This window comes from Schistocerca gregaria, chromosome 2 (genome assembly GCF_023897955.1).
Source record: "Schistocerca gregaria isolate iqSchGreg1 chromosome 2, iqSchGreg1.2, whole genome shotgun sequence".
Taxonomy (NCBI): Eukaryota; Metazoa; Arthropoda; class Insecta; order Orthoptera; family Acrididae; genus Schistocerca; species Schistocerca gregaria.
In genome coordinates this window covers 771,293,678-771,305,990 of record NC_064921.1, presented here as the reverse complement: position 1 = coordinate 771,305,990, position 12,313 = coordinate 771,293,678, and the positions used below count along the sequence as shown (strand labels likewise).

At 54.0% G+C, this 12,313-nt stretch overlaps 26 non-coding genes across 26 annotated transcripts; 6 read left to right on the top strand and 20 right to left on the bottom strand.

Moving 5' to 3' along the window:
* Nucleotides 1–158: 158 nt before the first annotated feature.
* On the bottom strand, nt 159–231 carry Trnam-cau (transfer RNA methionine (anticodon CAU)). Its single transcript has one exon. It is a non-coding gene; the product is annotated as a tRNA-Met (tRNA).
* Nucleotides 232–612: 381 nt separating this feature from the next.
* On the bottom strand, nt 613–683 carry Trnag-gcc (transfer RNA glycine (anticodon GCC)). Its single transcript has one exon. It is a non-coding gene; the product is annotated as a tRNA-Gly (tRNA).
* Nucleotides 684–1,024: 341 nt separating this feature from the next.
* Nucleotides 1,025–1,096, top strand: Trnag-ucc (transfer RNA glycine (anticodon UCC)). The gene has a single exon. It is a non-coding gene; the product is annotated as a tRNA-Gly (tRNA).
* A 576-nt stretch (nt 1,097–1,672) lies between these two features.
* Trnai-aau (transfer RNA isoleucine (anticodon AAU)) lies at nt 1,673–1,746 on the bottom strand. Its single transcript has one exon. It is a non-coding gene; the product is annotated as a tRNA-Ile (tRNA).
* A 198-nt stretch (nt 1,747–1,944) lies between these two features.
* Trnae-uuc (transfer RNA glutamic acid (anticodon UUC)) lies at nt 1,945–2,016 on the bottom strand. The gene has a single exon. It is a non-coding gene; the product is annotated as a tRNA-Glu (tRNA).
* Nucleotides 2,017–2,312: 296 nt separating this feature from the next.
* Trnam-cau (transfer RNA methionine (anticodon CAU)) lies at nt 2,313–2,385 on the bottom strand. Its single transcript has one exon. It is a non-coding gene; the product is annotated as a tRNA-Met (tRNA).
* A 381-nt stretch (nt 2,386–2,766) lies between these two features.
* On the bottom strand, nt 2,767–2,837 carry Trnag-gcc (transfer RNA glycine (anticodon GCC)). The gene has a single exon. It is a non-coding gene; the product is annotated as a tRNA-Gly (tRNA).
* Nucleotides 2,838–3,178: 341 nt separating this feature from the next.
* Trnag-ucc (transfer RNA glycine (anticodon UCC)) lies at nt 3,179–3,250 on the top strand. Its single transcript has one exon. It is a non-coding gene; the product is annotated as a tRNA-Gly (tRNA).
* Nucleotides 3,251–3,826: 576 nt separating this feature from the next.
* Nucleotides 3,827–3,900, bottom strand: Trnai-aau (transfer RNA isoleucine (anticodon AAU)). Its single transcript has one exon. It is a non-coding gene; the product is annotated as a tRNA-Ile (tRNA).
* Nucleotides 3,901–4,098: 198 nt separating this feature from the next.
* Trnae-uuc (transfer RNA glutamic acid (anticodon UUC)) lies at nt 4,099–4,170 on the bottom strand. The gene has a single exon. It is a non-coding gene; the product is annotated as a tRNA-Glu (tRNA).
* A 296-nt stretch (nt 4,171–4,466) lies between these two features.
* On the bottom strand, nt 4,467–4,539 carry Trnam-cau (transfer RNA methionine (anticodon CAU)). The gene has a single exon. It is a non-coding gene; the product is annotated as a tRNA-Met (tRNA).
* A 381-nt stretch (nt 4,540–4,920) lies between these two features.
* Trnag-gcc (transfer RNA glycine (anticodon GCC)) lies at nt 4,921–4,991 on the bottom strand. Its single transcript has one exon. It is a non-coding gene; the product is annotated as a tRNA-Gly (tRNA).
* A 341-nt stretch (nt 4,992–5,332) lies between these two features.
* Nucleotides 5,333–5,404, top strand: Trnag-ucc (transfer RNA glycine (anticodon UCC)). Its single transcript has one exon. It is a non-coding gene; the product is annotated as a tRNA-Gly (tRNA).
* Nucleotides 5,405–5,978: 574 nt separating this feature from the next.
* Trnai-aau (transfer RNA isoleucine (anticodon AAU)) lies at nt 5,979–6,052 on the bottom strand. The gene has a single exon. It is a non-coding gene; the product is annotated as a tRNA-Ile (tRNA).
* A 734-nt stretch (nt 6,053–6,786) lies between these two features.
* On the bottom strand, nt 6,787–6,859 carry Trnam-cau (transfer RNA methionine (anticodon CAU)). The gene has a single exon. It is a non-coding gene; the product is annotated as a tRNA-Met (tRNA).
* A 382-nt stretch (nt 6,860–7,241) lies between these two features.
* On the bottom strand, nt 7,242–7,312 carry Trnag-gcc (transfer RNA glycine (anticodon GCC)). The gene has a single exon. It is a non-coding gene; the product is annotated as a tRNA-Gly (tRNA).
* A 341-nt stretch (nt 7,313–7,653) lies between these two features.
* Trnag-ucc (transfer RNA glycine (anticodon UCC)) lies at nt 7,654–7,725 on the top strand. Its single transcript has one exon. It is a non-coding gene; the product is annotated as a tRNA-Gly (tRNA).
* A 596-nt stretch (nt 7,726–8,321) lies between these two features.
* Nucleotides 8,322–8,395, bottom strand: Trnai-aau (transfer RNA isoleucine (anticodon AAU)). The gene has a single exon. It is a non-coding gene; the product is annotated as a tRNA-Ile (tRNA).
* Nucleotides 8,396–8,593: 198 nt separating this feature from the next.
* Trnae-uuc (transfer RNA glutamic acid (anticodon UUC)) lies at nt 8,594–8,665 on the bottom strand. The gene has a single exon. It is a non-coding gene; the product is annotated as a tRNA-Glu (tRNA).
* Nucleotides 8,666–8,961: 296 nt separating this feature from the next.
* Nucleotides 8,962–9,034, bottom strand: Trnam-cau (transfer RNA methionine (anticodon CAU)). The gene has a single exon. It is a non-coding gene; the product is annotated as a tRNA-Met (tRNA).
* A 381-nt stretch (nt 9,035–9,415) lies between these two features.
* Trnag-gcc (transfer RNA glycine (anticodon GCC)) lies at nt 9,416–9,486 on the bottom strand. Its single transcript has one exon. It is a non-coding gene; the product is annotated as a tRNA-Gly (tRNA).
* A 341-nt stretch (nt 9,487–9,827) lies between these two features.
* Trnag-ucc (transfer RNA glycine (anticodon UCC)) lies at nt 9,828–9,899 on the top strand. The gene has a single exon. It is a non-coding gene; the product is annotated as a tRNA-Gly (tRNA).
* Nucleotides 9,900–10,473: 574 nt separating this feature from the next.
* Trnai-aau (transfer RNA isoleucine (anticodon AAU)) lies at nt 10,474–10,547 on the bottom strand. Its single transcript has one exon. It is a non-coding gene; the product is annotated as a tRNA-Ile (tRNA).
* A 731-nt stretch (nt 10,548–11,278) lies between these two features.
* Nucleotides 11,279–11,351, bottom strand: Trnam-cau (transfer RNA methionine (anticodon CAU)). Its single transcript has one exon. It is a non-coding gene; the product is annotated as a tRNA-Met (tRNA).
* Nucleotides 11,352–11,733: 382 nt separating this feature from the next.
* On the bottom strand, nt 11,734–11,804 carry Trnag-gcc (transfer RNA glycine (anticodon GCC)). The gene has a single exon. It is a non-coding gene; the product is annotated as a tRNA-Gly (tRNA).
* A 341-nt stretch (nt 11,805–12,145) lies between these two features.
* On the top strand, nt 12,146–12,217 carry Trnag-ucc (transfer RNA glycine (anticodon UCC)). Its single transcript has one exon. It is a non-coding gene; the product is annotated as a tRNA-Gly (tRNA).
* Nucleotides 12,218–12,313: the final 96 nt, after the last annotated feature.

Genomic DNA, 12,313 nt, shown 5'->3' with positions numbered 1-12,313 from the left:
GCTTTTGGCTTCATGCTCTGCTGGGAGAAGAGAAAAGGGGAAGCTGTAAGTAGCAATAACAGGAAGTAAACATTTTCCCGCTGAAGCGTTGTGGATAACAAACAAGAAATAAGTTGGGGCCCCAGCAACAGCACCACCATCAGTCACAGAAAATTAAATGCCCCGGGTGAGGATCGAACTCACGACCTTAAGATTATGAGACTTACGCGCTGCCTACTGCGCTACCGAGGCACCGGTGAACCCTTTGTCCTGGAAACTGGGTAAGTATCATACCCAATGTTAGACGTGAAGACACTGTACTTCCTGGATAACGTGTTCTGTTTGCTACACGTCCATTGCCGGCCCAGTTAATTGCGGTGTTGCTGCAGCTTTTGCAACGATAGGCAGCACTCCTTGTCGTTAAAGTTCAGTGCCTCGGAGGCACCTGGACACAGCAACTTGTGAGGCCAGGCCGACGCTAGTCTGTAGAACATGATGCGAGCGTCCCAGTGGGGACCCGCTAGTGCTGCGTTCTCGGTTCTTCTCAAAGGAATCCAGCTACACATTCTTGTGGATCGTGCATGTAAAGCGCGCAAGCCACACGGCAGCATTACCGCGGGAAAAGCAAAATGATGCATCGGCCGGGAATCGAACCCGGGCCGCCCGCGTGGCAGGCGAGCATTCTACCACTGAACCACCGATGCTCCGGCCGGTACCAACTTCACGCTGCTTCCCGAGCAGTTGTCTTGAGGGAAAGTGGGACTGTCGTCAAGCGCCATAGCATTCTGTCGAGAAGATGCTGCAGACGCTGAACCCTGCACTGTACTGCTTAAAATCGCCGCCAGAACGCGGTCCTCTGCGTACTCTTGCGTCACCGGAGCCGACTCTTGCCAAAGGATGCGAAATGTGCGCGGATATGCTGTCCGAATGCGTCTGGATGTGCTCCCCTAGCCTACCTCGAAATGCGCCTGCCAGGTACCACCACCTTCGGCCGCTGCCGACAGGCGGGAAGCCGACACAGTGCGGCGCCGGGGCACTCGCTTGTGCGGTGGTGGTGTAATGGTCAGCATAGTTGCCTTCCAAGCAGTTGATCCGGGTTCGATTCCCGGCCACCGCAGCAGGCTTTTAATTTCGCGTTTGAGTACTTTTGCCACGCGCCTTGAAATTAATGTTTTTTTTTCCTCCCTGTTACTCGCTGCAGACCAGCCTGTAGTGTGTCTCGACTATGCGAGAGCTGACGCGAGAGCTGACGCTCTCAAATCGGCCTATATCAAAACAACAAGCACGAGAAACGACTGAGAGAGGTAAGGAGAGGCGAGGCGATGGACACACAGCACGCCCCTTCATTTCACGGTGGCGTCTCCCTGACCGAATCGGGCTGTGGCTCCGAAAACAAAGGAGAAAGAAAAATAGGAAGTAAAACTGCCGACAGTACCCTGTGTTCCGATGCACTTACCCGCCCAAGTACTGACAAGGGCCAAAGTTGTTACGCATCGGCAATCGGACATTTCCTTTCGTTTTCTCTTTATCGGTTGAGAACCAGTGTTTTGTGCACACTATGGCCATTGGCGAGTGAATGCTGTAGCGCTTCCCGACAGGTCGGGTTTGGAACCTCTGTCAACTTCCACGCAGGGTGGTCATCACACTCGCCAGCTGAAATCGGCGCTGCCTTTTCGTAGTAGTAAAAGCGTAGTGGCCCGTGGGGGGATCGAACCCACGACCTTCGCGTTATTAGCACGACGCTCTAACCAACTGAGCTAACGGGCCTCGACAGATGCAGTTGCTCAGGCCTACGCTGCAACCGTGTGGCATGAAGCCATACACCATTTCTATGGCCGTCGTGTGTCTGCTTCCCTCGTCTATATTCTGCTGACCGTCACGAAACAGTAGCTATATTGCGAGCAGGACGGGAAACGGCAGCTCGGACAGCTCAAACTTGTCACGAGTAGTGTGGAAAAAATTCCGTTCCGGTACCGGGAATCGAACCCGGGCCTCCTGGGTGAAAGCCAGGTATCCTAGCCACTAGACCACACCGGATCTGTGCGTCTCTTCGACGGTTCGGACGGTCCCTTGTCGCATTTCGTGCCGAGTCCCGCGTCGGCGCCCATCTCTCTTTGCGAGCATCTTTGCGCATGCTGACTGGCAAGGCGCGCACCTCAAACGTCTCAGAGCAATGCTTTTGGCTTCATGCTCTGCTGGGAGAAGAGAAAAAGGGAAGCTGTAAGTAGCAATAACAGGAAGTAAACATTTTCCCGCTGAAGCGTTGTGGATAACAAACAAGAAATAAGTTGGGGCCCCAGCAACAGCACCACCATCAGTCACAGAAAATTAAATGCCCCGGGTGAGGATCGAACTCACGACCTTAAGATTATGAGACTTACGCGCTGCCTACTGCGCTACCGAGGCACCGGTGAACCCTTTGTCCTGGAAACTGGGTAAGTATCATACCCAATGTTAGACGTGAAGACACTGTACTTCCTGGATAACGTGTTCTGTTTGCTACACGTCCATTGCCGGCCCAGTTAATTGCGGTGTTGCTGCAGCTTTTGCAACGATAGGCAGCACTCCTTGTCGTTAAAGTTCAGTGCCTCGGAGGCACCTGGACACAGCAACTTGTGAGGCCAGGCCGACGCTAGTCTGTAGAACATGATGCGAGCGTCCCAGTGGGGACCCGCTAGTGCTGCGTTCTCGGTTCTTCTCAAAGGAATCCAGCTACACATTCTTGTGGATCGTGCATGTAAAGCGCGCAAGCCACACGGCAGCATTACCGCGGGAAAAGCAAAATGATGCATCGGCCGGGAATCGAACCCGGGCCGCCCGCGTGGCAGGCGAGCATTCTACCACTGAACCACCGATGCTCCGGCCGGTAGCAACTTCACGCTGCTTCCCGAGCAGTTGTCTTGAGGGAAAGTGGGACTGTCGTCAAGCGCCATAGCATTCTGTCGAGAAGATGCTGCAGACGCTGAACCCTGCACTGTACTGCTTAAAATCGCCGCCAGAACGCGGTCCTCTGCGTACTCTTGCGTCACCGGAGCCGACTCTTGCCAAAGGATGCGAAATGTGCGCGGATATGCTGTCCGAATGCGTCTGGATGTGCTCCCCTAGCCTACCTCGAAATGCGCCTGCCAGGTACCACCACCTTCGGCCGCTGCCGACAGGCGGGAAGCCGACACAGTGCGGCGCCGGGGCACTCGCTTGTGCGGTGGTGGTGTAATGGTCAGCATAGTTGCCTTCCAAGCAGTTGATCCGGGTTCGATTCCCGGCCACCGCAGCAGGCTTTTAATTTCGCGTTTGAGTACTTTTGCCACGCGCCTTGAAATTAATGTTTTTTTTTCCTCCCTGTTACTCGCTGCAGACCAGCCTGTAGTGTGTCTCGACTTAGCGAGAGCTGACGCGAGAGCTGACGCTCTCAAATCGGCCTATATCAAAACAACAAGCACGAGAAACGACTGAGAGAGGTAAGGAGAGGCAAGGCGATGGACACACAGCACGCCCCTTCATTTCACGGTGGCGTCTCCCTGACCGAATCGGGCTGTGGCTCCGAAAACAAAGGAGAAAGAAAAATAGGAAGTAAAACTGCCGACAGTACCCTGTGTTCCGATGCACTTACCCGCCCAAGTACTGACAAGGGCCAAAGTTGTTACGCATCGGCAATCGGACATTTCCTTTCGTTTTCTCTTTATCGGTTGAGAGCCAGTGTTTTGTGCACACTATGGCCATTGGCGAGTGAATGCTGTAGCGCTTCCCGACAGGTCGGGTTTGGAACCTCTGTCAACTTCCACGCAGGGTGGTCATCACACTCGCCAGCTGAAATCGGCGCTGCCTTTTCGTAGTAGTAAAAGCGTAGTGGCCCGTGGGGGGATCGAACCCACGACCTTCGCGTTATTAGCACGACGCTCTAACCAACTGAGCTAACGGGCCTCGACAGATGCAGTTGCTCAGGCCTACACTGGAACCGTGTGGCATGAAGCCATACACCATTTCTATGGCCGTCGTGTGTCTGCTTCCCTCGTCTATATTCTGCTGACTGTCACGAAACAGTAGCTATATTGCGAGCAGGACGGGAAACGGCAGCTCGGACAGCTCAAACTTGTCACGAGTAGTGTGGAAAAAATTCCGTTCCGGTACCGGGAATCGAACCCGGGCCTCCTGGGTGAAAGCCAGGTATCCTAGCCACTAGACCACACCGGATCTGTGCGTCTCTTCGACGGTTCGGACGGTCCCTTGTCGCATTTCGTGCCGAGTCCCGCGTCGGCGCCCATCTCTCTTTGCGAGCATCTTTGCGCATGCTGACTGGCAAGGCGCGCACCTCAAACGTCTCAGAGCAATGCTTTTGGCTTCATGCTCTGCTGGGAGAAGAGAAAAAGGGAAGCTGTAAGTAGCAATAACAGGAAGTAAACATTTTCCCGCTGAAGCGTTGTGGATAACAAACAAGAAATAAGTTGGGGCCCCAGCAACAGCACCACCATCAGTCACAGAAAATTAAATGCCCCGGATGAGGATCGAACTCACGACCTTAAGATTATGAGACTTACGCGCTGCCTACTGCGCTACCGAGGCACCGGTGAACCCTTTGTCCTGGAAACTGGGTAAGTATCATACCCAATGTTAGACGTGAAGACACTGTACTTCCTGGATAACGTGTTCTGTTTGCTACACGTCCATTGCCGGCCCAGTTAATTGCGGTGTTGCTGCAGCTTTTGCAACGATAGGCAGCACTCCTTGTCGTTAAAGTTCAGTGCCTCGGAGGCACCTGGACACAGCAACTTGTGAGGCCAGGCCGACGCTAGTCTGTAGAACATGATGCGAGCGTCCCAGTGGGGACCCGCTAGTGCTGCGTTCTCGGTTCTTCTCAAAGGAATCCAGCTATACATTCTTGTGGATCGTGCATGTAAAGCGCGCAAGCCACACGGCAGCATTACCGCGGGAAAAGCAAAATGATGCATCGGCCGGGAATCGAACCCGGGCCGCCCGCGTGGCAGGCGAGCATTCTACCACTGAACCACCGATGCTCCGGCCGGTAGCAACTTCACGCTGCTTCCCGAGCAGTTGTCTTGAGGGAAAGTGGGACTGTCGTCAAGCGCCATAGCATTCTGTCGAGAAGATGCTGCAGACGCTGAACCCTGCACTGTACTGCTTAAAATCGCCGCCAGAACGCGGTCCTCTGCGTACTCTTGCGTCACCGGAGCCGACTCTTGCCAAAGGATGCGAAATGTGCGCGGATATGCTGTCCGAATGCGTCTGGATGTGCTCCCCTAGCCTACCTCGAAATGCGCCTGCCAGGTACCACCACCTTCGGCCGCTGCCGACAGGCGGGAAGCCGACACAGTGCGGCGCCGGGGCACTCGCTTGTGCGGTGGTGGTGTAATGGTCAGCATAGTTGCCTTCCAAGCAGTTGATCCGGGTTCGATTCCCGGCCACCGCAGCAGGCTTTTAATTTCGCGTTTGAGTACTTTTGCCACGCGCCTTGAAATTAATGTTTTTTTTTCCTCCCTGTTACTCGCTGCAGACCAGCCTGTAGTGTGTCTCGACTTGTCTCGACTTTGCGAGAGCTGACGCTCTCAAATCGGCCTATATCAAAACAACAAGCACGAGAAACGACTGAGAGAGGTAAGGAGAGGCGAGGCGATGGACACACAGCACGCCCCTTCATTTCACGGTGGCGTCTCCCTGACCGAATCGGGCTGTGGCTCCGAAAACAAAGGAGAAAGAAAAATAGGAAGTAAAACTGCCGACAGTACCCTGTGTTCCGATGCACTTACCCGCCCAAGTACTGACAAGGGCCAAAGTTGTTACGCATCGGCAATCGGACATTTCCTTTCGTTTTCTCTTTATCGGTTGAGAACCAGTGTTTTGTGCACACTATGGCCATTGGCGAGTGAATGCTGTAGCGCTTCCCGACAGGTCGGGTTTGGAACCTCTGTCAACTTCCACGCAGGGTGGTCATCACACTCGCCAGCTGAAATCGGCGCTGCCTTTTCGTAGTAGTAAAAGCGTAGTGGCCCGTGGGGGGATCGAACCCACGACCTTCGCGTTATTAGCACGACGCTCTAACCAACTGAGCTAACGGGCCTCGACAGATGCAGTTGCTCAGCCCTACGCTGGAACCGTGTGGCATGAAGCCATACACCATTTCTATGGCAGTCGTGTGTCTGCTTCCCTCGTCTATATCCTGCTGACTGTCACGAAGCAGTAGCTATATTGCTCGCAGGACGGGAAACGGCAGCTCTGACAGCTCAAACTCGTCACGATTAGTGTGGAAAAAATTCCGTTCCGGTACCGGGAATCGAACCCGGGCCTCCTGGGTGAAAGCCAGGTATCCTAGCCACTTTTTTTTTTTTTTTTTTTGTTCTTTATTGTTCTTTCCATTTGTTCGGGGCGGACGTCCCATGACATCCTTTCAAGTTCGTTGTTGATCTATTTACTCAGTTTTTTTTGTTACAGAGGGCGTCAACCCCTCTGACCGTACACGCTGAGCTACCGTGCTGGCAATCCACTAGACCACACCGGATGTGTGCATTTCTTCGACGGTTCGGACGGCCCCTTGGCCCATTTCTTGCCGATTCCCGCGTCGGCGCCCATCTCTCTTTGCGAGCATCTTTGCACATGCTGACTGGCAAGGCGCGCACCTCAAACGTCTCAGAACAATGCTTTTGGCTTCATGCTCTGCTGGGAGAAGAGGAAAAGGGAAGCTGTAAGTAGCAATAACAGGAAGTAAACATTTTCCCGCTGAAGCGTTGTGGATAACAAACAAGAAATAAATTGGGGTCCTAGCAACAGCACCACCATCAGTCACAGAAAATTAAATGCCCCGGGTGAGGATCGAACTCACGACCTTAAGATTATGAAACTTACGCGCTGCCTACTGCGCTACCGAGGCACCGGTGAACCGTTTGTCCTGGAAGCTGGGTAAGTACCACACCCAATGTTAGACGTGAAGACACTGTACTTCCTGGATAACGTGTTCTGTTTGCTACACGTGCATTGCCGGCCCAGTTGATTGCGGTGTTGCTGCAGCTTTTGCAACGATAGGCAGCACTCCTTGTCGTTAAAGTTCAGTGCCTCGGAGGCACCTGGACACAGCAACTTGTGAGGCCAGGCCGACGCTAGTCTGTAGAACATAATGCGAGCGTCCCAGTGGGGACCCGCTAGTGCTGCGTTCTCGGTTCTTCTCAAAGGAATCCAGCTATACATTCTTGTGGATCGTGCATGTAAAGCGCGCAAGCCACACGGCAGCATTACCGCGGGAAAAGCAAAAATGATGCATCGGCCGGGAATCGAACCCGGGCCGCCCGCGTGGCAGGCGAGCATTCTACCACTGAACCACCGATGCTCCGGCCGGTAGCAACTTCGCGCTGCTTCCCGAGCAGTTGTCTTGAGGGAAAGTGGGACTGTCGTCAAGCGCCATAGCATTCTGTCGAGAAGATGCTGCAGACGCTGAACCCTGCACTGTACTGCTTAAAATCGCCGCCAGAACGCGGTCCTCTGGGTACTCTTGCGTCGCCGGAGCCGACTCTTGCCAAAGGATGCGAAATGTGCGCGGATATGCTGTCCGAATGCGTCTGGATGTGCTCCCCTAGCCTACCTCGAAATGCGCCTGCCAGGTACCACCACCTTCGGCCGCTGCCGACAGGCGGGAAGCCGACACAGTGCGGCGCCGGGGCGCTCGCTTGTGCGGTGGTGGTGTAATGGTCAGCATAGTTGCCTTCCAAGCAGTTGATCCGGGTTCGATTCCCGGCCACCGCAGCAGGCTTTTAATTTCGCGTTTGAGTACTTTTGCCACGCGCCTTGAAATTAATGTTTTTTTCCCCTCCCTGTTACTCGCTGCAGACCAGCCTGTAGTGTGTCTCGACTTGTCTCGACTTTGCTCGGCTGACGCGAGAGCTGACGCTCTCAAATCGGCCTATATCAAAACAAGAAGCACGAGAAACGACTGAGAGAGGTAAGGAGAGGCGAGGCGATGGACACACGGCACGCCCCTTCATTTCACGGTGGCGTCTCCATGACCGAATCGGGCTGTGGCTCCGAAAACAAAGGAGAAAGAAAAATACGAAGTAAAACTGCCAACAGTACCCTGTGTTCCGATGCACTCACCCGCCCAAGTACTGACAAGGGCCAAAGTTGTTACGCATCGGCAATCGGACATTTCCTTTCATTTTCTCTTTATCGGTTGAGAACCAGTGTATTGAGCACACTATGGCCATTGGCGAGTGAATGCTGTAGCGCTTCCCGACAGGTCGGGTTCGGAACCTCTGTCAACTTCCACGCAGGGTGATGATCTTTTGGTCATCACACTCGCCAGCTGAAATCGGCGCTGCCTTTTCGTAGTAGTAAAAGCGTAGTGGCCCGTGGGGGGATCGAACCCACGACCTTCGCGTTATTAGCACGACGCTCTAACCAACTGAGCTAACGGGCCTCGACAGATGCAGTTGCTCAGCCCTACGCTGGAACCGTGTGGCATGAAGCCATACACCATTTCTATGGCAGTCGTGTGTCTGCTTCCCTCGTCTATATCCTGCTGACTGTCACGAAGCAGTAGCTATATTGCTCGCAGGACGGGAAACGGCAGCTCTGACAGCTCAAACTCGTCACGATTAGTGTGGAAAAAATTCCATTCCGGTACCGGGAATCGAACCCGGGCCTCCTGGGTGAAAGCCAGGTATCCTAGCCACTAGACCACACCGGATGTGTGCATTTCTTCGACGGTTCGGACGGCCCCTTGGCCCATTTCGTGCCGATTCCCGCGTCGGCGCCCATCTCTCTTTGCGAGCATCTTTGCGCATGCTGACTGGCAAGGCGCGCACCTCAAACGTCTCAGAGCAATGCTTTTGGCTTCATGCTCTGCTGGGAGAAGAGGAAAAGGGAAGCTGTAAGTAGCAATAACAGGAAGTAAACATTTTCCCGCTGAAGCGTTGTGGATAACAAACAAGAAATAAATTGGGGTCCTAGCAACAGCACCACCATCAGTCACAGAAAATTAAATGCCCCGGGTGAGGATCGAACTCACGACCTTAAGATTATGAGACTTACGCGCTGCCTACTGCGCTACCGAGGCACCGGTGAACCGTTTGTCCTGGAAGCTGGGTAAGTACCACACCCAATGTTAGACGTGAAGACACTGTACTTCCTGGATAACGTGTTCTGTTTGCTACACGTGCATTGCCGGCCCAGTTGATTGCGGTGTTGCTGCAGCTTTTGCAACGATAGGCAGCACTCCTTGTCGTTAAAGTTCAGTGCCTCGGAGGCACCTGGACACAGCAACTTGTGAGGCCAGGCCGACGCTAGTCTGTAGAACATGATGCGAGCGTCCCAGTGGGGACCCGCTAGTGCTGCGTTCTCGGTTCTTCTCAAAGGAATCCAGCTATACATTCTTGTGGATCGTGCATGTAAAGCGCGCAAGCCACACGGCAGCATTACCGCGGGAAAAGCAAAATGATGCATCGGCCGGGAATCGAACCCGGGCCGCCCGCGTGGCAGGCGAGCATTCTACCACTGAACCACCGATGCTCCGGCCGGTAGCAACTTCACGCTGCTTCCCGAGCAGTTGTCTTGAGGGAAAGTGGGACTGTCGTCAAGCGCCATAGCATTCTGTCGAGAAGATGCTGCAGACGCTGAACCCTGCACTGTACTGCTTAAAATCGCCGCCAGAACGCGGTCCTCTGCGTACTCTTGCGTCACCGGAGCCGACTCTTGCCAAAGGATGCGAAATGTGCGCGGATATGCTGTCCGAATGCGTCTGGATGTGCTCCCCTAGCCTACCTCGAAATGCGCCTGCCAGGTACCACCACCTTCGGCCGCTGCCGACAGGCGGGAAGCCGACACAGTGCGGCGCCGGGGCACTCGCTTGTGCGGTGGTGGTGTAATGGTCAGCATAGTTGCCTTCCAAGCAGTTGATCCGGGTTCGATTCCCGGCCACCGCAGCAGGCTTTTAATTTCGCGTTTGAGTACTTTTGCCACGCGCCTTGAAATTAATGTTTTTTTTTCCTCCCTGTTACTCGCTGCAGACCAGCCTGTAGTGTGTCTCGACTTGTCTCGACTTTGCGAGAGCTGACGCTCTCAAATCGGCCTATATCAAAACAACAAGCACGAGAAACGACTGAGAGAGGTAAGGAGAGGCGAGGCGATGGACACACAGCACGCCCCTTCATTTCACGGTGGCGTCTCCCTGACCGAATCGGGCTGTGGCTCCGAAAACAAAGGAGAAAGAAAAATAGGAAGTAAAACTGCCGACAGTACCCTGTGTTCCGATGCACTTACCCGCCCAAGTACTGACAAGGGCCAAAGTTGTTACGCATCGGCAATCGGACATTTCCTTTCGTTTTCTCTTTATCGGTTGAGAACCAGTGTTTTGTGCACACTATGGCCATTGGCGAGTGAATGCTGTAGCGCTTCCCGACAGGTCGGGTTTGGAACCTCTGTCAACTTCCACGCAGAGTGGTCATCACACTCGCCAGCTGAAATCGGCGCTGCCTTTTCGTAGTAGTAAAAGCGTAGTGGCCCGTGGGGGGATCGAACCCACGACCTTCGCGTTATTAGCACGACGCTCTAACCAACTGAGCTAACGGGCCTCGACAGATGCAGTTGCTCAGCCCTACGCTGGAACCGTGTGGCATGAAGCCATACACCATTTCTATGGCAGTCGTGTGTCTGCTTCCCTCGTCTATATCCTGCTGACTGTCACGAAGCAGTAGCTATATTGCTCGCAGGACGGGAAACGGCAGCTCTGACAGCTCAAACTCGTCACGATTAGTGTGGAAAAAATTCCGTTCCGGTACCGGGAATCGAACCCGGGCCTCCTGGGTGAAAGCCAGGTATCCTAGCCACTTTTTTTTTTTTTTTTGTTCTTTATTGTTCTTTCCATTTGTTCGGGGCGGACGTCCCATGACATCCTTTCAAGTTCGTTGTTGTTCTATTTACTCAGTTTTTTTTGTTACAGAGGGCGTCAACCCCTCTGACCGTACACGCTGAGCTACCGTGCTGGCAATCCACTAGACCACACCGGATGTGTGCATTTCTTCGACGGTTCGGACGGCCCCTTGGCCCATTTCTTGCCGATTCCCGCGTCGGCGCCCATCTCTCTTTGCGAGCATCTTTGCACATGCTGACTGGCAAGGCGCGCACCTCAAACGTCTCAGAACAATGCTTTTGGCTTCATGCTCTGCTGGGAGAAGAGGAAAAGGGAAGCTGTAAGTAGCAATAACAGGAAGTAAACATTTTCCCGCTGAAGCGTTGTGGATAACAAACAAGAAATAAATTGGGGTCCTAGCAACAGCACCACCATCAGTCACAGAAAATTAAATGCCCCGGGTGAGGATCGAACTCACGACCTTAAGATTATGAAACTTACGCGCTGCCTACTGCGCTACCGAGGCACCGGTGAACCGTTTGTCCTGGAAGCTGGGTAAGTACCACACCCAATGTTAGACGTGAAGACACTGTACTTCCTGGATAACGTGTTCTGTTTGCTACACGTGCATTGCCGGCCCAGTTGATTGCGGTGTTGCTGCAGCTTTTGCAACGATAGGCAGCACTCCTTGTCGTTAAAGTTCAGTGCCTCGGAGGCACCTGGACACAGCAACTTGTGAGGCCAGGCCGACGCTAGTCTGTAGAACATAATGCGAGCGTCCCAGTGGGGACCCGCTAGTGCTGCGTTCTCGGTTCTTCTCAAAGGAATCCAGCTATACATTCTTGTGGATCGTGCATGTAAAGCGCGCAAGCCACACGGCAGCATTACCGCGGGAAAAGCAAAAATGATGCATCGGCCGGGAATCGAACCCGGGCCGCCCGCGTGGCAGGCGAGCATTCTACCACTGAACCACCGATGCTCCGGCCGGTAGCAACTTCGCGCTGCTTCCCGAGCAGTTGTCTTGAGGGAAAGTGGGACTGTCGTCAAGCGCCATAGCATTCTGTCGAGAAGATGCTGCAGACGCTGAACCCTGCACTGTACTGCTTAAAATCGCCGCCAGAACGCGGTCCTCTGGGTACTCTTGCGTCGCCGGAGCCGACTCTTGCCAAAGGATGCGAAATGTGCGCGGATATGCTGTCCGAATGCGTCTGGATGTGCTCCCCTAGCCTACCTCGAAATGCGCCTGCCAGGTACCACCACCTTCGGCCGCTGCCGACAGGCGGGAAGCCGACACAGTGCGGCGCCGGGGCGCTCGCTTGTGCGGTGGTGGTGTAATGGTCAGCATAGTTGCCTTCCAAGCAGTTGATCCGGGTTCGATTCCCGGCCACCGCAGCAGGCTTTTAATTTCGCGTTTGAGTACTTTTGCCACGCGCCTTGAAATTAATGTTTTTTTCCCCTCCCTGTTACTCGCTGCAGACCAGCCTGTAG